We start from the raw sequence: 26,820 nt of genomic DNA, 5'->3' as shown, positions 1-26,820 counted from the left end.
AACTACTCTCTTAAATTTTTTTTTCCATAACAAAGAAAGCCAAGGCAACCTTGAATGGGCTGAAAGCAAAATCCTCTGGAACTTGGTTAGAAACTGGTTCTCAGCATTTAAATGAATCCTTATAAAATAAAGTTAGTAACTTTCTTGAGTACCACCAAAAAGTACCATAAAATCCACGAAGACCTTGGAAATAAGATTTTATTCAAAACAAAAAACATACATCTGCTAGGAATAAAACTGTGCTGTGCAGACTGTCGTAAAGGAAGCAGCATAATTTTCTTGAGTTGAAATGGCTGGGATGCATAACTGATCATGTCCTCATATCAAAGAATAAATGCACAGAACTTTTTAAAGATGTTCATGTTCCACAAATTCCTAAACTTGCATCTTATAATCAAAACTCAATGTCATTTATTAAAGAAAACTCAAGAAAATGATGTTAATATTAACCAATGAATATAAATAGTTTGTTGAAGAAATAGATAAAACAAGTAAGGCATATAATTTACCTTCCCATTCCCTAAACAGGAACATCAATGGTTACAGCAACTACTAAATTGTGAGAGTGGCTTAACAACTCAAACAGCCATGATTTGAACAGATCTGAGAACCTGTATCTTTGCCTAGTATCACCCCTTAGGCTGAGAACATGCTACTGCTCTGTGAAATATCAATAGACTTTTTTTTTTAACATCTTTATTGGAGTATAATTGCTTTACAATGGCGTGTTAGTTTCTGCTTTATAACAAAGTGACTTTTAAATAAAAGTAAACCTTAACCAATTGCTTCCTGCGGAGCCATAAAAAAAGCACTTAACTTCTACATACTGCTCATTTTCCTCCCTAAAGAGAAGATTGTACCTCCTCTTTGTTTTAATAATTACAATAACCATAAAACAATAATAAAGTCAGTTACTTACTTAAAGCATTGTCAAGAAGAGGCTGGGGGCTCAGTACTCTACCTATGTTCTCACAGAACCCTCCCAGTCTCTCCTGATACAGAAAATACCAAGATTCTGGGACCTCCCTGGCAGTCCAGTGGTTAAGACTCTGTGCTTCCACTGCAGAGGGGAACTAAGATCTAGCATGCCGCACGACGCAGCCAAAAAAAAAAAAAAAAAAAAAAAGTGAAATAATTCTGTAATCTACAAATGTCCAGATACAATGACAGTCTCTCACATATAGATTCCCTATGCAACGTAATACATCCAATACATCCATTCCTGGTTACCTGTTGGGAGACTCCTTACCTATCTCCTGAGAATTGATTAACCACACAATTTACTTGCCATTTAGGACCTGAAGGTCTCTAGCATCTAAGGGTGAGAAGTTCACCAAGGCCACAATATATAAACGAGTAGCAATACCACTCCACAGTAATGACCAGAAGGCCTAGATCCTTGGACTGAAGTGAACATCTTGGTTCTAAAGGCCAAGTGTGGACAAATGGGTGAGGCTTTGATCCTAATGTTAAATGTGCTCTCTGACTCACTGTCAAGACAGGATGTGGAGTTTGCCTTTGATTTTGCAATGCCTCATACACGTGGTTATTACGCACCAAAACCCGATGAAAATTAACCAGAAATGATGACAACTGTTAAGCTGCCTTAGTAAGTCAGCTGGGCAAATTAAGATATACAAAAACAAAGAGTTTCCCTTACTACCAGCAATAAATGTTTTTAAAACAAATTTAGGAGCTGCTGATATTGATGAGGAAAAGGTAATTCAGATCAACATTCCTACTTTGGACAACTAAATAAGCTAAGCAAAATTATTTTATAACTCCTCTTGAAAGTCTCAATAACCTATCAAGTTAGGAAAGGCCTGGCCAAAATCTAGGAGACAACCTAGAGAGGTATGCCCAGGACTCAAAGGAGCTTTGCACAGATGGCATTTCCTTCTACTACTGACCACTTCTAAGTCTATTTTCCATACAGTTACCAGACAACATGCTCAAAACCCTTCATTAGCTTCTCATCACTCAGGATCAAATCCAAGCAAAACCCTTGCCTTAGAAGAGGACTTTGTGTGATCTGCCCTGCCCCCTCAACTGTCTTTTGCACCCTATCTCTTACCATGCTCCCTCCCCAGCTGTGCTCCCCTCCCCATGCCTGGAATGCTCTGCCTCCAGCTAAGCCATAGGGCTTTGCTTCCTAACTTCCTCCAAGTCTGCTAAAATGCTACCTCACCATGGGAGCCTTCCCTGACCCCTTCCCCACCTCTCTCTATATCCCGACACTGCTTTTTTCTTCTAAATGCTTACTTTTTGGGCTGTCATTGGTTCGCTTCTTGTCTCTTAGTACTAGAATCAAAGCATCATCAGCTGTTTTCTTCGCTTCTGCGTCTGTAATATCTAACACAGGACCTGGCACACAGTAGTAAAAATTGTTCATTTAACCAACAAAAGGTGACAATGTCCTACCATTATAAGGGTTAAATGATAACTCACAGGAGATTTAATAATTCCAATGATGTTGGATAAATTGGATTTTCACATATTACTAATATGTTATATCCTCATTTTATCCCATTCACCGAAATTCATTCAAAATGAGTTCAAAAGTTGAGTTTTAAAATATAATTGCATCAAAACTTACTGATTAAAGGGCATGTCAAAGATGTATTATTAGTGAGAAAACACTGCAGAATAATGTATTAGCATAATCCCATTGATGTAGGAAAAATGGACAATAAGTATATATAGAAGTATAACTAGATATAGAGAAAGAGATGTGCATAAACATCTGTGGGGAACAATGTATCTGCTTCAGCTTGGGAGAAGTTGGGGAAATGTTCCTGAGTGTGTTTACCCTATTTAAGCCAGAAGTGTTAGAATTCAGGAGCAGGAACAGGAGTGAGATAGCAACTTTTTTTCCTGATGCATCTTGCATCTTACACTTGATAAGCAAATATAAATTTATAATGTATAGAAAAAAAATCAAGAGAAAGTTGAAAGCAAACCAATACAACTCATTATATTACCTGAAACACACTGCTTATCCTTGCTCCAAGCCCCCAGATTCTCCACTTCTAAAAAAGGAGATGTTAATGCGTACTCTAATTAGCAATTAACATTTAGGGAATGCTTATGTAGATGTCACAGTGCTGAGTGCTTTATATGGATTATTTTATGAATTCTTTACACCTCCCCAACAAACACTGTCATGTATAAAATTATTGCTCTTATCACACAAATTTGAAATGAGGAATAAGAGATGCAATATGTGAAAATAATCTTGTCAACTCCAAGACAACACACAAACTTTCGGACTAATCATCATAACATTTGATTTTTTTAATGTAACAGTAAACATCTATATATAATCTATCTCTTTCCTAGTTATAGCCTATATTCCTTTCTAGCAGGAAGTTAAGTTTTATGCTTACTAGCTAAGTTCAATCTCAAATGTTAAACTACTCTTCTTTTTTTATATAAATTTATTTATTTTATTTATTTATTTTTGGCTGCGTTGGGTTTTTGTTGCTGCACGTGGGCTTTTTCTAGTTGCAGCAAGTGGGGGCTACTCTTCGTTGCAGTGCATAGGCTTCTCATGGCGGTGGCTTCTCTTGTTGCGGAGCACGGGCTGTAGGCGGGGGCTCAGAAGTTGTGGCACACGGGCTCAGTTGCTTCATGGCATGTGGGATCCTCCCGGACCAGGGCTCGAACCCGTGTCCCCTGCATTGGCAGGCAGATTCTTAACCACTGCACCACCAGGGAAGTCCACTACTATTCTTTTTACCTAAAGATACCTAGTGAATTTGTTTCGTGTGGCTACCAGAGTAGTCCTTGATCTGCAGCATCAAAGCCCCATGAATTGTTTCCCTGAGGGACCAGGTCATATCTCTCTGCAGAGGACCTACAGGGTATCCTCGTCTAGAAGGCAAGCACTCTGCCGGCTTTGCCAGCACACCGTTATTATGAGACACTGGTTTGGCTTGGTTTTAATTTTGCAATGTATCAGACTCCAAAATTGTATGACTAGCAAACCACAAATACCAAGAAAATCAACTGCAAGCAAAGTTAGAGAACTGAAAAGATATTTCAGTAAAGTTGTCAGACAAAACACACACACAAATATTTAAGAACTAACAGTGACTTCTCTACAGAGCAATGATAATCAGAAGAAACAATGTGATAACAGAACCATACACTAGGGGAAGGAAAAAATGTATAAAACAAATTCTTTGATTAGGATCTTAACAAGGACTTGAGGACCCATTTGAACACAACTAGAACTATTTTACAAAGGTTTTAAAGGTGGATTAATTAATTAATATATATACATGAACCTGGATGGAGAGAGTCAATACTGTAAATAATTTTTTTCTCCAATTAATTCATGATTTAATTATTGTGCTGAAACTCTCAACATGATTTGAGAGGGAAACTGACTAAGTGGGAAAGTTTAAGTATGGAGTGCTGAAAGCGTTTTTTGAAATCACAAAAATAAAGAGTAAGAAAGTGTACTCGTCATGTGAAATGGCACTGTAAACTACAATAAAGGATAGGGTGGAGAGTGGTTAAGGGTTCAAGAGTTTAAAGTTCAGGGGAAGAAAAGAGAGGTTTCAGATGATAATGGACCACATATATTTGGAAAAGAAGACTCAGATTCTCACTTTGCTTCAAACAACTGCATCACACATGAGCTAAAAACTTGAACTCAAGAACAAAATGATTTCTATAAAAACAACCCCAAAACATGCCTAGTGTATATTTGATAGTATATACTTGACTATGGAAATTGTGCAGAAGTAGAGACAACAGGCTATGAATATTGAGTATGCAACAGAGGGCCGTTGATGGAGGAGAGGGGGAGGTATTAATTTTACTCCATAGATCTTTGCTTGTCTTATATTTAGGATAAGCTAATACTACATAAATATTTTCAAATACTGACAAATATTTTAATGCTAGTTAACTTGGGACACACACCAAGCTTAGTTTACTTGGAAGGAAGGAAAATAGGAAAGAAGAGGAAAGGAAACATGGAAGAGAGGAGAGAGGGAAGGGGAGAGAAAAGGAAGAAGGGGAGGGAAGGAGAGGAGAGGAAGGGAAAGAACAGAGAAAGAGAAGAGGAAAGGACAGCAGAGGAGGGAAGACAGGAAGGAGGGGAGGAGAGAGAAGGGAAGACAGGAGGAGAGAGGAAAGAATGGGAAGAGAGGAGAGGAGAGGGGGGAAGGGGAAATAGAAAAAAAGAAAGGAAAGGAAAAGAGGGAAGCAGGAGAAAAGGAGAGAATGGTAGGATGGGAGGGGAGGGGAGCAGAAATGAGGGGCAGAGAAGGAAAGGAGGGAGAAAAGGATGGAGAAGAAATAAGGGAAGGAGAGAGAAGAGAAGGGAAGGGAAGGAGGGGAGGGGAGAGGAGGAAGGAAGGAAGAAAGGGGAGTGAAGAGGAAAGAGAAGGAGGGAAGGAAGGTTCACAAAAGAGGAGGAAAGGAAGGGAGGAGTGTGAAAAGGTAGGAGAGGGGAGAAAGGAGGGGAAGGGAGGAGAGGACTTGAGAAGAGAGGGAGATTGGAGGGAAGGGGAGGGAAGAGGAGAGGGAAGGAAGGGAAGAAGGAAGGAAGAGATGGAGGGAAGGAGGAGAGGGGAGAACAGGGAAGAGAGAGGAGAGAAGAGAGGAGAGAATGGAAGGGAGAGAGAAAGGAGGAGGACGTTAGGAGAGGAGGGGAGGGGGCTGGAGGAGAAGCGGAGAAATAACCATAAGATGAGGCATTTGTCCCATGTTTGCTGAAGTATCAGACTTTGCATGAAGCGCTTTGACCAAGATGATCTCATCTGTTGCTCACTGAATACACCTGAACACTGTGCGCTATACTCTAAGGTACATGTGGATAAGTGGATGCTGTAATTACTTCTAACTTAATTTTCATTGTGAGGACAAAGCGAGCCAACAAATGTGAAAACAGTTCTGTAAATTGGGAACTGACATAAAAAAGTGAGGGATGGTTATAGTGTTGTTTCGGGGTCTAACTAACCACTTTACATCCATGTTTTCTCACTAAGAGCCCACCTGCCAGGCTCTGAGCACCAGAGATGAGCCCCTTACAGGCTCCATTTCACCCCCAGGGTCTAGTGACAGTTCTGTTCCCCAGCAGGTCACTAGTACATTGGAGTCTCCCGCTGCTGCCCTGAGTACCTGGGGGGCCGGGGGCCACCACGATCCCCCCCCCCAAGTGCCAATCCCGTGGGGGAAGGTCCCTATCATGTCAACCAAGGAGCTGCAAACCCAGGTGCACAGAAAGGGGGCAGTGCTGGGGGCTGGGGACCCCCCCGGAGCAGGGCTGCCGCCTTACTTGCCAGGGTGGCCACGTCCAGACCCTCCTGTTTGTGAAGAGATGGCTTTTCTCCAGGTTCAGGTCTCCAAATGCCTCCCACGGAAAGGATAAAGTTACCCCCCTGAAAACTCAAGAACATCAAGTGAAACTCCCTGGGAACTCAGAAGATGGTCCAGCAAGGCGGGCCGACAGGAGAAGACTCAGCAAAGAGCGTGGAGAGCAGCCCTTCACAACAGGAAGAAAGGATGTAAAATCCCAGTGCGAAGCCGGCTCAGATGTGTCCAGGACAAGAATGAAGACACCCTCGAACTTGCACGAGGGCTCGAAAGGAGGGAACAAACACACGTGGCCCCGCTGGCTGGCGTGTGGCCAGGCAGCCCAGCGTGCACGGCTGTCGGCTGGAATTCTGCTCTTGGAGTCAGGACATTCCAGGTGGTTTATGTGCCAAACGGCACGAAACCCTGCCTGCCACAGTGAGGTGGTGAGAAGATTCGTGAAACTGGCCACAGAAGCAAAGGAATGAGGGGCGCTGGCCGCGGCAAACTGTGCTCAGCAATGAGGACAGTACTGGGGAGACATGGGTGTGGACACAGACAACGGATCAGAATGGAGCTCAGAAGACACCAGGCATATGGAATCATATGGACTGTTTGTGGCTGAGGCGGGGGGGTGGGGGAGGGGGAATGGACAAGTTAATCCCCATGTCTCACCAAAATTCTCAGAAAAAAATCCGCAAAGTGTTTGGAGACGTCTGAAAAGATTCGGCACGGGATCAGGAGTTGCACTTCACAACATGAAGCATAAAAGCGTCGTGCACGGGGTTCTCCTCGGTGTTCAGAACAAGTCACAGAGCAGCCTGCAGACTAGGACGCGACGCCCAGCGTGACTCAGGCCTTGCCCATCCGCGCTCCCAGTGGGAGATCCCTGCTCCCAGCTGGAGACCGCGGAGCTGCCCAGCAGGGAAGGCCAGGCCGCAGCAGCAGATCACACTGGGTGCGAGGGATGGGCGGCCGTGGACGACCAGGGTCGGGGAGACCACCGTATCTCTGCTTCTGCATCTTTGCAGCATTGCACCCCTTAGGATGAGCAAGTGATACTTACGTAAGTAAAATATCAAGGAAAACACGCAGCAAGATAAATGTGAACGCACGTGTGTGTTCCTCCCGAGCCCCTCGGTTTCTCCAGATCCCAAATTCTCCCACCTCTAAAAATCAGATAACACCCGCTCTTTGAATAACAACAACAAAGTACCTTCAAGAAGCTATAAAATAAAGCTTTACAGTGTTGGCTGAGGGATTTAGCAAAGCTTTGAATCAATGGATATATCTCCATTTCTTTACAGCAAGATGATGCATTTAAGATGTGGATTTTTATTTCATTTGCGTCAGAAATGTTCTACCTCTCTGCTGCCCAGGATGGCAACCAGTAGCCACAGGTGGCTGGCTCTGAAGCATCTCCAGATGGAACTACATTGCATTCCGTTTAAAATAAATTCAAACTTAAACAGTCACCTGTGTCAGCTTTGGGGAATTCATTCACAAAATGAAATTAAAGAGTAATGAGAGATACTTCTCATACTGGATACTCAAATGGAATTATAAAACTACCAAATTAAAACCATATGGTTTTGGATCAAGAATTGACAGAACTGAAAAAAGTACTAAGATTAAATGCTGTGGGAAAATTAGATATTTGTGGAAAAATTAAACTGTTAAATCAGCACTTCCCAATTTACACTCAGTATATTTTCACGGGTTAGAACGTTGAATTTTAAAATGTAATACAAGATACAGCTATTGATCTGGAAGGATTTTCATGGCATATTTCAAGCGAGAATTAGAAAAGTTTAATTGTATAGCATGACCCCTATTTCTAAAAGGAGACAATTCTTAAACGTCACCTGTGTGCTGGTATAGACGGAGCCCTCTAGGCCGGTTGAGGGGGAAGAGCGGGTCAGCCCAGTGCGGGTGCACATATGCACATGTGTAATCCGCTTTCACAATGGATGCCTCCAGCACAGGCTGAGGGGAGCTGAGGCTCCAGAGGTCCTCTACCCTTTTTTAAATCTCTTCACACTCTTTATCTAGGCATTTGAGCACCTCCTCTAATCAAAACTGATTCTAAAACTGCAGGGAAACGAATGTCTTTTATTTACTATCCTTAACAACGCCGACTTTAATTTTTCACCTATTCACGAAGAAAATAATATGTGCTACAGAGAAGGGCTGTGATAGCAAGGATTTGCTGAGTGCTTTCTCCATGTCAAGCACTGTGCCCTGACTTTTTGAGGATTCTGTCCTGGAATCTTCCCCACAGCCCAGTCAGCAGATGCAATCATTACACTGCCTCCCTCCTGTGAGGAGGTGCCTTCGCACAAATCAAGAGTGGAGTGTGTCATACAGAGTGAAGTAAGTCAGAAGGAGAAAAACAAATACCGTATGCTAACACATATATATGGAATCTAAGAAAAAAAAAAAGGTCATGAAGAGATTAGTGGTAGGACGGGAATAAAACACAGACCTACTAGAGCATGGCCTTGAGGATATGGGGAGGGGGAAGGGTAAGCTGTGACAATGTGAGAGAGTGGCAGGGACATATACACACTACCAAATGTAAGTTAGATAGCCGGTGGGAAGCTGCCACATAGCACAGGGAGTTCACCTCTGTGCTTTGTGACCACCTAGAGGGGTGGGATAGGGAGGGTGGGAGGGAGGGAGACGCAAGAGGGAAGAGATATGGGAACATAGGTATATGTATAACTGATTCACTTTGTCGTAAAGCAGAAACTAACACACTATTGTAAAACAGTTATACTCAAATAAAGATATTAAAAAAAAAAAAAAGAGTGAACCTACTTGAAACTTTGCTATGCTTGTCATTACCAACACATCATTCCAATGCTACTGCTTTGCTATCGAAAACCCACTCACCTTCTGGCCAGTGAGTGGAGGGAACAAACTGTCTCTAATACCTGCTATTTGACCCCACTGTGGGCAGTACTGATATTCACTGTGACCAAATCTTTCCCAGAGTACTTGGGGTTTCCTTTGGGGAGGGAGCACCCAAATCAGGGATGCTGCCTGACTTATCCTGGGTGGTCAAGTCTAACAATGACTTTTCCTATATGGTCATATATTAGAGGATGTGGTGACTGTCTTTTGTCTTTTCAATTATTAATTGCACAATATTTACTTGGTTTTAATAATGCAATGCAGACTCGTAGAGGATATTATCTACTTAGAAATCCCAAGACTGGGGGGCGGAGAGAAGATGGCGGAAGAGTAAGACGCGGAGATCACCTTCCTCCCCACAGATACATCAGAAATGCACCTACACGTGGAACTGCTCCTATAGAACACCCACTAAATGCTGGCAGAAGAAACACCCCGACGTACCAGGATAGGGCAAAAGAAAAAAGAATGAACAGAGACAAAAGAATAGGGCCGGGACCTGCACCAGTGGGAGGGAGCTGTGAAGAAGGAAAGGTTCCCACACACTAGAAGCCCCTTCACGGGCGGAGACTGCGTGTGGCAGAGGGGGAAGCTTCAGAGCCGCGGAGGAGAGCGCAGCAACAGGGTGCGGAGGGCAAAGCGGAGAGATTCCCGCACAAAGGAACGGTGCCGACCAGCACTCACCAGCCCGAGAGGCTTCTCTGCTCAGCCGCCGGGGCGGGGGGCGGGGGCCAGGAGCTGAGGCTCGGGCTTCGGTCGGATCCCAGGGAGAGGGCTGCGGTTGGCGGCGTGAACACAGCCTGAAGGGGCTAGTGCGCCACGGCTGGCCGGGAGGGAGTCCGGGGAAAAGTCTGGAGCTGCCGAAGAGGCAAGACACTTTTTCTTGCCTCTTTGTTTCCTGGTGCGCGAGGAGAGGGGTTTAAGCGCGCCGCTTAAAGGAGCTCCAGAAACGGGCGCGGAGCTCACGAAGAGACAAGAGACTTTTTCTTTCCTCTTTGTTTCCTGGTGCGAGGAGAGGGGATTAAGCGCACCGTGTAAAGGAGTTCCAGAAACGGGCGCGAGCCGCAGCTGTCGGCACGGACAACAGAGACGGGTGTGGGACGCTAGGGTTGCTACTGCCGCCACCAAGAGGCCTGTGTGCGAGCACAGGTCACTCTCCACACCGCCACTGCCGGGGTCCCGGGATCCAGGAACAGCTTCTCCGGGAGAACGCGCGACGTGCCTCGGGCCGGTGCAGCGTCACGCCGGCCTCTGACGTCACAGGCTCGCCCCACCTCCGTGCCCCTCCCTCCCCCTGGCCTGAGTGAGCCAGAGCCCCCAAATCAGCTGCTCCTTTAACCCCGTCCTGTCTGAGCGAAGGGCAGACGCCCTCGGACGACCTACACGCAGAGGCGGGGCCAAGTCCAAAGCTGAACCCCAGGAGCTGTGCGAACAAAGAGGAGACGGGGAGGTCTCTCCCAGCAGCCTCAGAAGCAGCGGATTAAATCTCCACAATCCACTTAAGTGCCCTGCATCTGTGGAATACCTGAATAGACAGTAAATCATCCCAAATTGAGGAGGTGGACTTTGGGAGCAAGATATATTATTATTTTCCCCTTTTTCTCTTTTTGTGAGTGTGTATGTGTGTGCTGCTGTGTGAGATTTTGTCTGTATAGCTTTGCTTTCACCATTTGTCCTACGGTTCTGACTGAACCTTTTTTTTAATAAAATTTTTCTTGATAATTATTTTTTATTTTAATAACCTTATTTTGTCCTACTCTATCTTTTCTTTCTTTCTTCCTTCCTTTCTTCCCTCCTTTCTTCCTTCCTTTCTTCCTGTCTTCCTTCCTTTCTTCCTCCCTTTCTTCCTCCCTTACTTCCTCCCTTCCTTCCATCCTTTCTTCCTTCCTTCCTTTCTTGCTTTCTTCCTTCCTTTCTTGCTTTCTTCCTTCATTTCTTCCTTCCTTCCTTTCTTCCTTCCTTCATTTCTTCCTTCCTTCCTTCCTTTCTTTCGTTCCTTTCTATTTTTTCTCCCTTTTATTCTAAGCCGTGTGGATTAAAGGCTTTTGGTGCTCCAGCCAGACCTCAGGGCTGTGCCTCTGAGGTGGGAGAACCAACTTCAGGACACTGGTCCACAAGAGACCTCCCAGCTCCACATAATATCAAATGGCGAAAATATCCCAGAGATCTCCATCTCAACAACAAGACCCAGCTTCACTCAATGTCCAGCAACATACAGTGCTGGACACCCTATGAGCAACAAATAGCAAGACAGGACTACAGCCCCATGCATTAGCAAAGAGGCTGCCTAAAATCATAATAAGGCTACTGACATCCCCAAACACACCAGCAGATGTGATCCTGCCCACCAGAAAGACAAGACCCAGCCTCATCCACCAGAACACAGACACTAGTCCCCCCAACCAGGAAAGCTACTCAACCCACTGAACCAACCTTAGCCACTGGGGACAGACACCAAAAACAACGGGAACTACAAACCTGCAGCCTGCAAAAAGGAGACCCAAAACACAGTAAGCAAAATGAAAAGACAGAAAAACACACAGCAGATGAAGGAGCACGGTAAAAACCCACCAGACCTAACAAATGAAGAGGTAATAGGCAGTCTACCTGAAAAAGAATTCAATATAATGATAGTAAAGATGATCCAAAATCTTGGAAATAGAATAGACAAAATGCAAGAAACATTTAACAAGGACCTAGAGGAAATAAAGAGGAAGCAAGCAACAATGAGCAACACAATAAATGAAATTAAAAACACTCTAGATGGGATCAATAGCAGAATAACTGAGGCAGAAGAACGGATAAGTGACTTGGAAGATAAAATAGTGGAAATAACTACTGCAGAGCAGAATAAAGAAAAAAGAATGAAAAGAACTGAGGACAGTCTCAGAGACCACTGGGACAACATTAAACGCACCGACATTTGAATTATAGGGGTCCCAGAAGAAGAGAAAAAGACAGGGACTGAGAAAATATTTGAAGAGATTATAGTTGAAAACTTCCCTAACATGGGAAAGGAAATATTCAATCAAGTACAGGAAGCACAGAGAGTCCCATACAGGAGAAATCCAAGGAGAAACATGCCAAGACACATATTAATCAAACTATCAAAAATTAAATACAAAGAAAACATATTAAAAGCAGCAAGGGGCAAAACAACAAATAACACACAAGGGAATCCCCATAAGGTTAACAGCTGATCTTTCAGCAGAAACTCTGCAAGCCAGAAGGGAGAGGCAAGAAATATTTAAAGTGATGAAGGAGAAAAACCTACAACCAAGATTACTCTACCCAGAAGGGATCTCATTCAGATTTGATGGAGAAATTAAAAGCTTTACAGACAAGCAAAAGCTGAGAGAGTTCAGCACCACCAAACAAGCTTTACAACAAATGCTAAAGGAACTTCTCTAGGCAAGAAACACAAGAGAAGGAAAAGACCTACAAGAACAAACCCGAAACAATTAAGATAATGGTAATAGGAACATACATATCGATAATTACCTTAAATGTAAATGGATTAAATGATCCCACCAAAAGACACAGACTGGCTGAATGGTTACAAAAACAAGACCCATATATATGCTGTCTAAAAGAGACCCACTTCAGACCTACGGACACATACAGACTGACAGTGAGGGGATGGAAAAAGATATTCCATGCAAATGGAAATCAGAAGAAAGCTGGAGTAGCAATTCTCATATCAGACAAAATAGACTTTAAAATAAAAACTATTACAAGAGACAAAGAAGGACACTACATAATGATCAAGGGATCGATCCATGAAGAAGATATAACAATTGTAAATATTTATGCACCCAACATAGGAGTACCTCAATACATAAGGCAAATACTAACAGCCATAAAAGGGGAAATCGACAGTAACACAGTCATAGTAGGGGACTTTAACACCCCACTTTCACCAATGGAGAGATCATCCAAAATGAAAATAAATAAGGAAACACAAGCTTTAAATGATACATTACACAAGATGGACTTAATTGATATTTATAGGACATTCCATCCAAAAACAACAGAATACACATTTTTCTCAAGTGCTCATGGAACCTTCTCCAGGATAGATCATATCTTGGGTCACAAATCTAGCCTTGGCAAATTTAAGAAAATTGAAATCGTATCAAGTATCATTTCCGACCACAACGCTATGAGACTAGCTATCAATTACAGGAAAAGATCTGTAAAAAATACAAACACATGGAGGCTAAACAATACACTACTTAATAACGAAGTGATCACTGAAGAAATCAAAGAGGAAATCAAAAAATACTTGGAAACAAATGACAATGGAGACACGACGACCCAAAACCTATGGGATGCACCAAAAGCAGTTCTAAGAGGGAAGTTTATAGCAATACAGTCCTACCTTAAGAAACAGGAAACATCTCGAATAAACAACCTAACTTTCCACCTAAAGCAATTAGAGAAAGAAGAACAAAAAACCTCCAAATTTAGCAGAGGGAAAGAAATCATAAAGATAAGGTAAGAAATAAATGAAAAAGAAATGAAGGAAACGATAGCAAAGATCAATAAAACTAAAAGCTGGTTCTTTGAGAAGATAAAAAAAAATTGATAAACCATTAGCCAGACTCATCAAGAAAAAAAGGGAGAAGACTCAAATCAATAGAATTAGAAATGCAAAAGGAGATGTAACAACTGACTCTGCAGAAATACAAAAGATTATTAGAGATTACTACAAGCAACTCTATGCCAATAAAATGGACAACCTGGAAGAAATGGACAAATTCTTAGAAATGCACAACCTGCCAAGACTGAACCAGGAAGAAATAGAAAATATGAACAGACCAATCACAAGCACTGAAATTGAAACTGTGGTTAAAAATATTCCAACAAACAAAAGCCCAGGACCAGATGGCTTCACAGGCAAATTCTATCAAACATTTAGAGAAGAGCTAACACCTATCTTTCTCAAACTCTTCCAAAAGAGAGCAGAGGGAGGAACACTCCCAAACTCATTCTATGAGGCCAGCATAACCCTGATACTAAAAGCAAAGACGTCACAAAGAAAGAAAACTATAGGCCAGTATCACTGATGCACATAGATGCAAAAATCCTCAACAAAATACTAACAAACAGAATCCAACAGCACATTAAAAGGATCATACACTATGCTCAAGTGGGGTTTACCCCAGGAATGGAAGTATTCTTCAATATACGCAAATCAATCAACGTGATACACCATATCAACAAACTGAAGGAGAAAAACCATATGATCATCTCAATGGATGCAGAGAAAGCTTTTGACAAAATTCAACACCCATTTATGATCAAAACCATGCAGAAAGTAGGCATAGAGGGAACTTTCCTCAACATAATAAAGGCCATGTATGACAAACCCACAGCCAGCATCATTCTCAATGGTGAAAAACTAAAACCATTTCCACTAAGATCAGGAACAAGACAAGGTTGCCCACTCTCACCACTCTTATTCAACATAGTTTTGGAAGTTCTAGCCACAGCAATCAGAGAAGAGAAAAAAACAAAAGGAATCCAAGTCGGAAAGGAAGAAGTAAAGCTGTCACTGTTTGCAGATGACATGATACTATACATAGAGAATCCTAAGGATGCTACCAGAAAACTACTAGAGCTAATCAATGAATTTGGTAAAGTAGCAGGATACAAAATTAATGCACAGAAATCTCTGGCATTCTTACACAATAATGATGAAAAATCTGAGAGTGAAATTAAGAAAACACTCCCATTTACCACTGCAACAAAACAAATAAAATATCTAGGAATAAACCTACCTAAGGAGACAAAAGACCTGTATGCAGAAAATTATAAGACACTGATGAAGGAAATTAAAGATAATACAAATAGATGGAGAGATATACCATGTTCTTGAATTGGAAGAATCAACAATGTGAAAATGACTCTACTACCCAAAGCAATCTACAGATTCAATGCAATCCCTATCACACTACCACTGGCATTTTTTACAGAACTAGAACAAAAAATTTCACAATTTTTAAGGAAACACTAAAGACCCCTAATAGCCAAAGCAATCTTGAGAACGAAAAATGGAGCTGGAGGAATCAGGCTCCCTGACTTCAGACTCTACTACAAAGCTACAGTAATCAAGACAGTATGGTACTGGCACAAAAACAGAAATATAGATCAATGGAACAGGATAGAAAGCCCAGAGATAAACCCACACACATATGGTCACCTTATCTTTAATAAAAGAGGCAAGAATATACAGTGGAGAAAAGACAGCCTCTTCCATAAGTGGTGCTGGGAAAACTGGACAGGTATATGTAAAAGTATGAAATTAGAGCACTCCCTAAGACCATACAGAAAAACAAACTCAAAATGGGTTAAAGACCTACATGTAAGGCCAGACACTATCAAATTCTTAGAGGAAAACATAGGCAGAACACTCTATGACATAAATCACAGCAAGATCCTTTTTGACCCACCTCCTAGAGAAATGGAAATAAAAACAAAAATAAACAAATGGGACCTAATGAAACTTCAAAGCTTTTGCACAGCAAACGATACCATAAACAAGACCAAAACACAACCCTCAGAATGGGAAAAAATAGTTGCAAATGAAGCAACTGACAAAGGAGTCATCTCCAAAATTTATAAGCAACTCATGCAGCTCAATAACAAAACAACACACAACCCAATCCAAAAATGGGCAGAAGAACTAAAGAGACATTTCTCCCAAGAAGATATACAGACTGCCAACAAACACATGAAAGAATGCTCAACATCATTAATCATTAGAGAAATGCAAATCAAAACTACAAAGAGATATCATCTCACACTGGTCAGAATGGCAATCATCAAAAACTCTAGAAATAATAAATGCTGGAGAGGGTGTGGAGAAAAGGGAACACTCTTGCACTGCTGGTGGGAATGTAAATTGATACAGCCACTACAGAGAACAGTATGGAGGTTCCTTAAAAAACTACAGATAGAACTACCATACGACCCCACAATCCCACTACTGGGCGTATACCCTGAGAAAACCATAATTCAAAAATAGTCATGTACCAAAATGTTCATCGCAGCTCTATTTACGATAGCCAGGACATGGAAACAACCTCAGTGTCCATCAACAGATGAATGGATAAAGAAGTGGCACATATATACAATGGAATATTACTCAGCCATAAAAAGAAATGAAACTGAGTCATTTGTAATGAGGTGGCTAGATCTGGAGTCTGTCATATAGAGTGAAGTAAGTCAGAAGGAGAAAAACAAATACTGTATGCTAATACATATATATGGAATCTAAGAAAAAAATTGTCATGAAGAGACTAGGGGTAGGACGGGAATAAAACACAGACCTACTAGACCATGGACTTGAGGACATAGGGAGGGGGAAGGGTAAGCTATGATGAAGTGAGAGAGTGGCATGGACACATATACACTACCAAAGGTAGGGTGGAGAGCTAGTGGGAAGCAGCCGCATGGCACAGGGAGATCAGCTCGGTGGTTTGTGACCACTAGAGGGGTGGCATAGGGAGGATGGGAAGGAGGGAGATGCAAGAGGGAAGAGATATGGGAACATATGTATATGTATAGCTGATTCACTTTGTTGTAAAGCAGAAACTGACACACCATTGTAAAACAGTTATACTCCAATAAATATGTTTAAAAAATAAATAAATAAATAAACGTTCAAAAAGGGAAAAAAAAAAAAGAAATCCCAGGACTGTACTTCCATGGTGGTCCAGTGGTTAAGACTCTGTGCGTCCCATGCAGGTGGCATGGGTTCAATCCCTGGTCGGGAAACTAAGATTCCATATGTTGTGCAGTGCAGCCATAAAAAAAAAAAAGAAAAGAAATCCCAAAATAATAAATTAAAAACTATGAAAACTACTAAGACAGTCGAATCAGGTAGACAGAAACAAACTATATATACTATATATATATAGTATATATATATGTTATTAATATGTAATAATATAATAATACATATAGTTTGTATATATGTGTACATTATATATGTAAATTACATGTAACTGTACATGTAAAGTCATCCGTGAAAGGAAAAATCAAATGCACAGGAATAATCATTATCAAGAATTGTTCTAGGGCTTCCGTGGTGGCGCAGTGGTTGAGAGTCCGCCTCCCGATGCAGGGGATACGGGTTCGTGCCCCGGTCCGGGAAGATCCCACGTGCCGCGGAGCGGCTGGGCCCGTGAGCCATGGCCGCTGGGCCTGCGCGTCCGGAGCGTGTGCTCCGCAACGGGAGAGGCCACAGCAGTGAGAGGCCCGCATACCGGAAAAATAAAAAAAAAAGAATTGTTCTAAACATATAAGGAGAAACCACAAACATTTCCTAAGTCATAAGAAAGGAGACTTGAATGAACAGGTGTAAACTCCTATTACTGTTGGAGGAGCTCATGGAGAGGCTGTGACTGCTGCTTGAGCCGTGAGCTGGACCAGGGCAATAGAAGGCTCCTCTCCCCTCTCCTGCCCCCCAGAAGGTATGTTCTGCCCACTGTTTTCTCAGTGGGAGCTGTTCCAAGGGTGCTTTACATGACTCTCTCCTTGAGTCTACACAACACTGTAGAACCGGTATGATTTTATTATCCTCTTCTTATAGATATGGCAGTTGAGGCTAAAAGGTACTGGGCCCCATCCTAAGTGAGCAGGTTCTGAGCCCACTTTTTAACTGACTACAAAATGTGCACACTTTACATTTTAGTGCATCATTTGACAATTGCCAGTTGCTTCTCTCCCTGTCCCATCACCAATGATGTCACAGTAACTGAACCTAATCACCTTTTCTTTTCCTGGTCCCCAAGTCCCTTGATATCTCTGCACTATCTGACTTTCTTCCTTTTGTATGTGTTTCCTTTAGATAGTATGACAAAGAATTCATTGGAAATCTCACTTCTTTGGTAAATGTACTATCTCAAGCCTGATCTGTGCCCATAGCCCTAGATTCTCTGCACTTCCTTCTCCACACTTGTCCTAGACAACATCTCTGCACTCAGCCGCAGCTCAGCCCCAGGCTTTGGGTAGTGTGTGTGCACTGGTCGTCAAATTCAACACGTATGCAAAACTATGGAACTGCTCCTTTTGTGATGTTTACCATATATCTTATTGGAATATGCACCTGCCCCATCCCTGAGGCTCAAACTTGCATTCATTTTGGATCCCCCCCCCATATTCAATCAGTTATCCCAGGCCTACCTACCCAGTACCTCTATATTCCCCCTCATCACTCTTTCCACCCCTACTCCCTCTTTCAACATAAACAAAAACAAGAGTGACCTAATAGTTCTCCCTATCTTCAAACTTCTCTCCAGTCTTGTCCACACACTGCTGCCAATTGAGTCTTAATTAAATACATTCATTAATTGACCTTTGGGCCTCATTTTCTCAGAGGGGGAACAAGAATTAGTCATTGAAGAACATACTTACCGATCTCCCCATGTGGTTCATACATTTTGTTTGAGGAGTAAGACTCTAAGTTGTAGGAGACAAGATAATTATGTAAAATAACAACATGAATGATGGCCAAAATTTACTGAGTACATATTCTGCACCAGATACTGTATTATCACTTTAATGATCACAATAACCCTTAAAGGTAGGCACAATGATTATCCCCATTTTCTAAATGAAGAAATGGAGGCTCAGAGGTAAGACAATGTGTCTAAATCTAGATCACTTTGGTTGATTCCAGGGCCTTAACTCTTACCTACATGCTATGTTGATTTCCCACTAAAGTGCTATGGTTAAGAAGCACTTAAGTCACACAGCTTGATGACTGTACATTCAACTGGGAGGTCAAGATACTGTGAGATTAATGGGGAACTGCCCAGGTTTAGAACAACCAGTATCAGCCGAAAGCAGATGAACTCACAAGTGAGTCACAAGGGATGGAAACAAAACAGTTTTCAAATGACATTGACCTGAGCAAACCCTCTGTTCACTTCCTTTCCAAAGGCACCTTTCTGAAGTGTACTGGGGAGAGAAGAAATGGATTAGGAGATTCTCAAGCCAAAGCCCACCAGGATTCCCTCTAGCAAATAGCCTTCCCTTCAGATCATATCAGCCTGCATTTTCACATTGGCTTTCCATATGCTAGAACTCTGTAGGTTGGAAACACACTCTACACCAGCATCTGCTCTCGTCGAGTATTGTTCTATTTAATTCAAATGGAACTCAGTGTGCGGACCCGGACATATGGGGTAAATGAGAGAGGCTTTCAGGGAACGTGTTAATCATCATGTTTAAGAAAAAACTGCAATGTGGTTATGGAATTTAAGTATCAACTACACAGAGAGGAATCTCAAGACTTCATGGAAGTGATGAAGAAATCACGAATGTGAAAAGACAGAGTCTGTTCAGTTCACTACAATGTACATTGAGTACCAACTATATGCTAGGTATTTTGGGGCCAGGCTTTTCCACAGCTATTGTCTCACATAATCCCCTCCACAATCCCTAAGGCTATACTTTTTAGATGAGGTGACACAGAGAAGATGGTCGAATGGCTCAGTGTGACCCACCAAGGGAGCCAGGAAGCTGGGATTCAAACTAATTGGGTCTCGCACCAAAATCTGAAATCCTTCCCTTGCACATCAGCTGTTTGGGTGACATGTTTATCAGCTTTGTGAAAAGAAACTGATTCTGACTTTATGAATATTAGCTCCTCCCTCTCCTTTTATATGTTTTGGATATAGTGGCAGGTTGTTTGTAAGTAGAGAACTGACGTTACCTTCGAGACATAAGCATTGAGCTTTCAAAAGAGAATCAAATCCCCACTGGACTGGACTGCAAACGAACTTTCCCAAGTTAAATAAAGTATGAGAGATGGAAACAAACTGTGAACAGAATATAATAATGATATAAATTAAAAATTTTTTAATGGTATTTGTTTCAAAAATGAAAACCAGTTTTGAAGATTACTCTTTTTAAATTCACATAAAAGCAGATGACAGGGATTATATTCAAAATTACCTCAATGGGCTGAAACGATAGAACAGTAAATTTAGCAAGGTGAAAGTTAATGTAGGTAAATATGAACTCAGTATGTGAACCAAAATGAAATAAAACAAGCAGAAGCATTGCCTAAGTACCAGATTAAAGAGCTCTGACTAACCAATAACTTTTAAAAGGGGGTTTATCATTTTCTGCAAGCTCAGAATGAGTCTACAGTGTGACGAAGTTCCTGAGTAGTGATTACCATTTATGTTAATCAGAGAAGCATACTATGTAGAACAAGAGAGATAACAGTCTGTTCTGAGGACCAGACTTTACCTAATGTTCTGACGTAAGTGTTTAATTCTGCATTTTGAGATGTTCACATGCTAGATTACATCTAGAGGTGATTGGTGAAGATGGTGAAGAGTCTGGAAGCTTTGGCAATGGAAGAACTGAGGCTGTTTGGGAAAAAAAAAGTAATTAGCAGGGGTGATATTAATGTTTTCAATTATTTGAAGGACTACCATGAAGAAAAGAACTGTGTGGTTCAAGAGAGACAAACTAGAACGCTAGTTCACTTGAAAATTACAAGAAAGTAGATTTTTGCCTGATAGTCAAATAAACTCTATACCAGTTAGAATAGGCCAAAAGTATCCTCATGAGATAATGACTTCAAAATCTCTAGATGTCAGATAGCCACTTATCAAAAATGAGATTGTTACTTTAGAGAGAGAATCAGGCTTGAAAAACTTCAAAGGGAATTTCTGGTTCTGAGTGTCAGTATTCCTATCAGACCTGCCCAGTAAGTGCCTGAGTACTGCCTTCTATGATGTATGGGGGACCTTCTCTCATAATGTAAAATCTGCACAATTGCATGAAAAACAAAACACCAAAACAGAGCAGACGACATAAATACAGGGCTGGAATCATTTTAGCTGTCGTGTCTTTAAAAGAGCATAGCCTCTTGAACTAGGGATGAGTAAGATAACCAGAGAGTAATAAAGAGTTGCACTTCCTATACTAAGAGCACAGAGCAGTGCATTAGGTTTGGCTTTTGCTAGGGAGAAAAGAGGCACCATGAATGCACAAAGACAATGAGAAATGCGAACAATTTTACATGCCTGACCTAAGTGGTTATGGCTGCGAAGTTGAGCCAATGAGTGAAGACCGGAGCCAAGGATTTGGAAGGCTAGCAGAGGAAGGCAAAGAGGATTCCTCAGAAGCCGAAGCTGACTGTGGAAGAAAAGGGAATAGAGAAGTGAATACACGAATCTGCAAAATCTCTGAAATACTGCGAACTGTAGTTGATGAGTGATCCAGGTGCCAAAGTCCAAATCTGGAGTGGCTTGCTGGCAAGGTTAGCACTGTACCAGATGGTGCTTGCTTGAGAAAGTGTGAGAGGAAGGAGAGACAATGACTGTTTACTTCAGGATACCAGGAGTAGAGAAAAGGAATTAAAAGTATCTGAGAAGAATTGGAGGTAAATAATTATTTCATGGAAGTTTATCATGCTTAGGAAAGCTGCTGAGAACCAAGAAATACAGCATGACCCATGGGTATCCATAGCCACCAGCAACACGAACTGAATTCTGGGAATGGAATCTAGTTTTACTTGGGGGGCTTTCGAAGCCTTTCTAAATATGCCAGAAAAACCTGTGGAAGCAAAGTTTCCTGGCCCAATAATTGAGAGACGTGTTGTGGAACCAGGAAAATAGCTCACTGTGCCTTGCTTATGCAAAATAAAGAGGGGGAAGAGGTCGAAGGGGGGGGAAGAAACGTACATGTACTGAGCTCCGCTGTGTTGTCAGTCACTGTGTTATGCATTTTCACAAATATTATCTCTTCTAATCCTCACATTAACAATATGAGAGAAGTATTATCATCTACATTTTACACAGAGAGAAACAGGCTCACAGAGGTAAAGAGACTTCCTTAATATTAAGAGAACAAAACCCAGGTCTCAAATACAGGTGGTCTATGAAAAGCTCACAGAACGGCTGCAAGTGGAAACAAAATGTGAATGGAAAAAACTTCTTGGTGGAAAATGCAGTGCAGTAAAGAGTACTAGACACAAAAATCCACAGTCGTATAAAGTGACTTAAAAACCACATAAAGGAGATAAGATAAGGAGAAATTGGCAGTGCATCCCAGGCCACTTCCCAGCACCTGAGCCATCATCGTGAACTGATCATAAATGGCGAATATTAAAGACAAACTGTTCTGGGCATAACAACAGTCTGCAGCTGTATCACTCAGCAACTCACCTACCTCTCCCTCCCAGTTCTTAACAGCAACAACAAACCTAGCACAAGGCACGGGCAACCAAAGGGGGAAACAAGCCGAAGTGGAAGCTGGGAAAATTCCCAAGGAGGAAAACAAGCACACAGTGATGGATTCAAGGAGTCAGGTCAGAAAAGCCCAAGTAAGAAGGAAAATGCAGCCTGTAAAAACACAAAGGGACAGAGAATAAACAATCGTTGAGGCAAAAACGCAAGAGGGAAGAGATACAGGAACATATGTATATGTATAACTGATTCACTTTGTTGTAAAGCAGAAATTAACACATCATTGTAAAAGTTATACTCCAATAAAGATGTTAAAAAAAAAAAAAAAAACATGTTTCCCTGGAGTGGCTGCAGAGGGAAGTTGGTACACACATATCTGAGTCTAGACTGCAGAGCTTTGCAAAGGGGTCTGGGTGTCTTAGGAAGACGCTTGCCCTAATACTCTGACAAAGAGAGTGATTAAGTAATACAGATCCCCATTTACTTCTGCAAGGAAAGGGCAGTAATGCGTAAAGGAGTACAAGCTGGTATCTGGCTAAGAGAGACTGGACCCGGTGTTATTGACTCAGGAACTTAGAGATTTTCCAACTAACCTGATTTTCAGATAAGAAAACTAAGACTCAACACAGGTTCAGTTATGCCATGCCCCCTTTAAAGGATTGTTCAGGATGGCAGAAACCTGTACGTAATAGGAAGAGGGAGAAGTGCTGCTGTAAAGACCATGGGTGAACACTGACATTTAAAATATCCCAATCCAAATTCTCCCAGAGCAAGCCCCTCAGACCATCAGCCTGAATAGAGAAGCATTCTTCCTAAAGATGACATGAAAATGACAAATAACACAAGATTGATGCTTCCACTCTTAGAATTTATCTAAGTGGAAAAAGTATAAGAAAATTCAAAAATAGCACAAAAAAATAAACAAAAAAGTTTTAAATGCAGCTGATCTAATCCTCAGTGTAAAAGCAGAGATAAACAAGTCATTCTGAATGTGTGTTAATATCATCTTGGCTGTACTGCATGCAGATCATTATATTTTATGATGTATTTGAAGGCTTCTTTTTTTCTTAACTTGCTACATTGTGATTTTCTGAGACCTGAACAAAAGCAGTGGGAACACTAGTAAATAAATGCAAAGAAAGGTAACTTAAGACTGAAAAATAAAATGCACATAACTCCAATTTCCTTTGTGCTGGGGCAAAAAAAAAAATGTTCTGATCAAAAACCATCGTGCCACCTTGGGTCAGGTATGGTCAGGGTAAACTGAATTCTGAATTACTCCCAGCAGAGGGGAAAGTGTTTGCTAAGAAGGAATGAGCTTGTAGTAAACTGCATGCCACCTGCTTCTTCTGACAAAGATTGCATGTTATAGAACAAGCGTAGAGGCTTCCCAGGTGGCACAGTGGTCGCCTACCAATGCAGGGGACACGGGTTCAAGCCCTGGTCCAGGAAGATCCCACATGCCGCAGGGCAACTAAGCCCGTGCGCCACAACTACTGAGCCGGCACTCTGGATCCTGCGAGCCACAACTACCAAGCCTGCGCTCTAGAGCCCACGTGCCACAACTACTGAAGCCCATGTGCCTACAGCCCGTGCCCCGCAACAAGAGAAGCCACCACAATAAGCCCACGCACCGCAACGAAGAGCAGCCCCCGCTCGCTGCAACTAGAGAAAGCCCGCATGTGGCAACAAAGACCCAATGCAGCCAAAAATAAATAAATAAACAATAAATTTATATTTAAAAAAAGGAATACCTGTTAAAAAAAAAAAAAAAAAGACTCTGTGCTTACGCTGCAGAGGGCACAGTTTCCATTCCTGCTCAGGGAACTAAGATTCCGCAAGCTGTGTGCGGCGTGGCCAAAAAACTCCAAAGAAACAAAAAAGAAAAAGAAAAGGAAAGCACCACCACTAACTAGCTGGGTGACCCTGGAAAAGGTGGTTAACCTCTACTTCCTTACTTACAAAATGGAGATCTTAATTCCGGCCCTGCTTCCTTCACAAGAATGTGGTAAGGATTCAATGATACAACGTCGGTGAAAGTGTGTTATCAATAGAAAAATGTCATAGAATCAAAAGGAACTAGTACCAGATGATGATATTACAAGAGTTTATATTACTTGCTTGTCAGGCCCAGTTCTGCACCCTCTGGCAGTTCCTCCTCTCTTCCGCCAAGCCTCAAGGCAGTGGTGGTTGCATGGAATCACTCACTCCAATAGCGAGCTGCGGGAATGGGTACCCTCCACACCACGCTCTCTCTCTCTCTCTCCTTCACACACTTATTTATACTCTTCCTTCCTTTCGCACTCCAGTACTCCTGACCTTCTGCCGCTTAGGTTGGACTCCTTGCTTACTTCCCTTTGCATTCCACATGCTCTCAGTTTCCTCTGACAGCCTACTGCCTCCTCTCCCCACATCCCCACCAGACCTTCTCCCTACTCTTCCAGGCTTAGGCCAGGCTCATTTTGATTCACCCACGCTTAATCCCCCTGCTCCTTGGCTCTTTACTCTCGGGGAGACCATGTTCCCACTCCTGTCAGCTGTGCTCAACAGCAAGAGCCTCAAATAAATGAGGAGCTGGTCCCTCCTTGAAATGGGACTGCTCTAAGGGAGAAAAGCTGTGCTGCCTGGCCTGGAAAGTCTTTGAGCATCCTGAGATACAGGAGTAAAGATGACAAGACTATAAGAAGTACCTGACATATACCGATCTCATTTAATCCTGACAACATCTCTATGAAGCTGTCTATACACATGCTACAAATGAAGACAAGGAAATCATAGGTTAAGAAACTTGATGAAGTTCTTCAAGGAAGATTTATTAGTCCCTACGGCTTTTATAGTACTTCATAGTACAAGTGGGTACTGGCCATTGAGGGGAGTAGGAAGCAGGAAGTAGAGGGTAGGAGAGCTATTACACATATGCAAGACGGTCTTTCTATCACCTTCCTCTCATAAGTGACAATTAAGATATTTTATGTTTAAAACAAGCCTTTTTCTTGTATGAGTTTAGATTCTTTTTGTCATAAATGAAAGAAAACTAACCCAAACTAGGTTAAATAAAAGCAGAATTCACTGGTTCACATACCTACGGAGTCCAGGGGTAGGGATGGCTCAGAGCATGGCTGGATTGACGGCTAAAATTATATCATCAGGAACAAGTTTCCTGCTCCTGTCTTCTGCTTTATTAGTTTCAGTCTCTGGAGCCACATTTAGCAAGATAGTGGCAATAGCTCCAAATTCTTCACTTTCTTAGGTTCAAGACCAGTTAGAAAGAGACTATCTTCCTAAAATGTCCCAGACATTATATCTCACTGGTTTTTATTTCATTATGTGCCCAAATCTGAATAATCACTATGGCCATGGTCACATGGATCAAATGGGATATAGTTGATGGTTTTATCCCGGGTCACATGCTCTGCCAACTGAGTTGTGGGGTGGATGTCACCTGAGCCAAACAGACCAAGAAGGGGGGAAGGATAGAGTCTCAAATGGCTATTGCTTGATAAAATAAATGGATATCTCTGACCAAAAGACAGCAAAGGTCCTCTATGTATCTCTAATAAATAAATGTCCCAGAGAGGGAACTAATGGCGATTAAAGGCTAATAATTCATAACATCTACTGAATTCTTACTATCTACCAGGCACTGTGTTAATTAAGCACTTACAACCACCCTCTGAGGTTAAGTACTAGTATTATCCAAATCTTACGAATGAGAAAACTGAGGGCCCAGAGCAGTGAAATCACTACCCCAAGGTCTCATAGCTAGTAAGTGGAGAAACAGGGATATCAACTCAGGACATTGCCAAACTCTCCAGGTTAATGTATTTGTCAGTATAAGGGAGAAATTCTGATGGAGAAAGAGAATCATGCTCATGGAAATCAAAGTCCTTATGAGGAGATGGAACAAAACTCCACTTTTAAAAAGACCCCATATAATAGTTGGGGTAATTTGGCCAGTAAGTAACAGAACATTTGATTTATTTATTTATTTTTGGTACGTGGGCCTCTCACTGTTGTGGCCTCTCCTGTTGCAGAGCACAGGCTCCAGACGTGCAGGCCCAGCGGCCATGGCTCACGGGCCCAGCCGCTCCGCAGCATGTGGGATCCTCCCAGACCAGGGCACAAACCTGTGTCCCCTGCATCGGCAGGCAGACTCCCAACCACTGCGCCACCAGGGAAGCCCAGAACATTTGATTTAAAAAGACTGAAATGGGGCTTCCCTGGTGGCGCAGTGGTTTGCGAGTCCGCCTGCCGATGCAGGGGACGTGGGTTCGTGCCTCGGTCCGGGAAGATCCCACATGCCGCGGAGCGGCTGGGCCCGTGAGCCATGGCCGCTGAGCCTGCGTGTCCGGAGCCTGTGCTCCGCAACGGGAGATGC

Source organism: Kogia breviceps, chromosome X (genome assembly GCF_026419965.1).
Source record: "Kogia breviceps isolate mKogBre1 chromosome X, mKogBre1 haplotype 1, whole genome shotgun sequence".
Lineage (NCBI taxonomy): Eukaryota > Metazoa > Chordata > Mammalia > Artiodactyla > Physeteridae > Kogia > Kogia breviceps.
The sequence above is the reverse complement of the archived record's forward strand: the minus strand, read 5'-3'. Positions refer to the sequence as shown.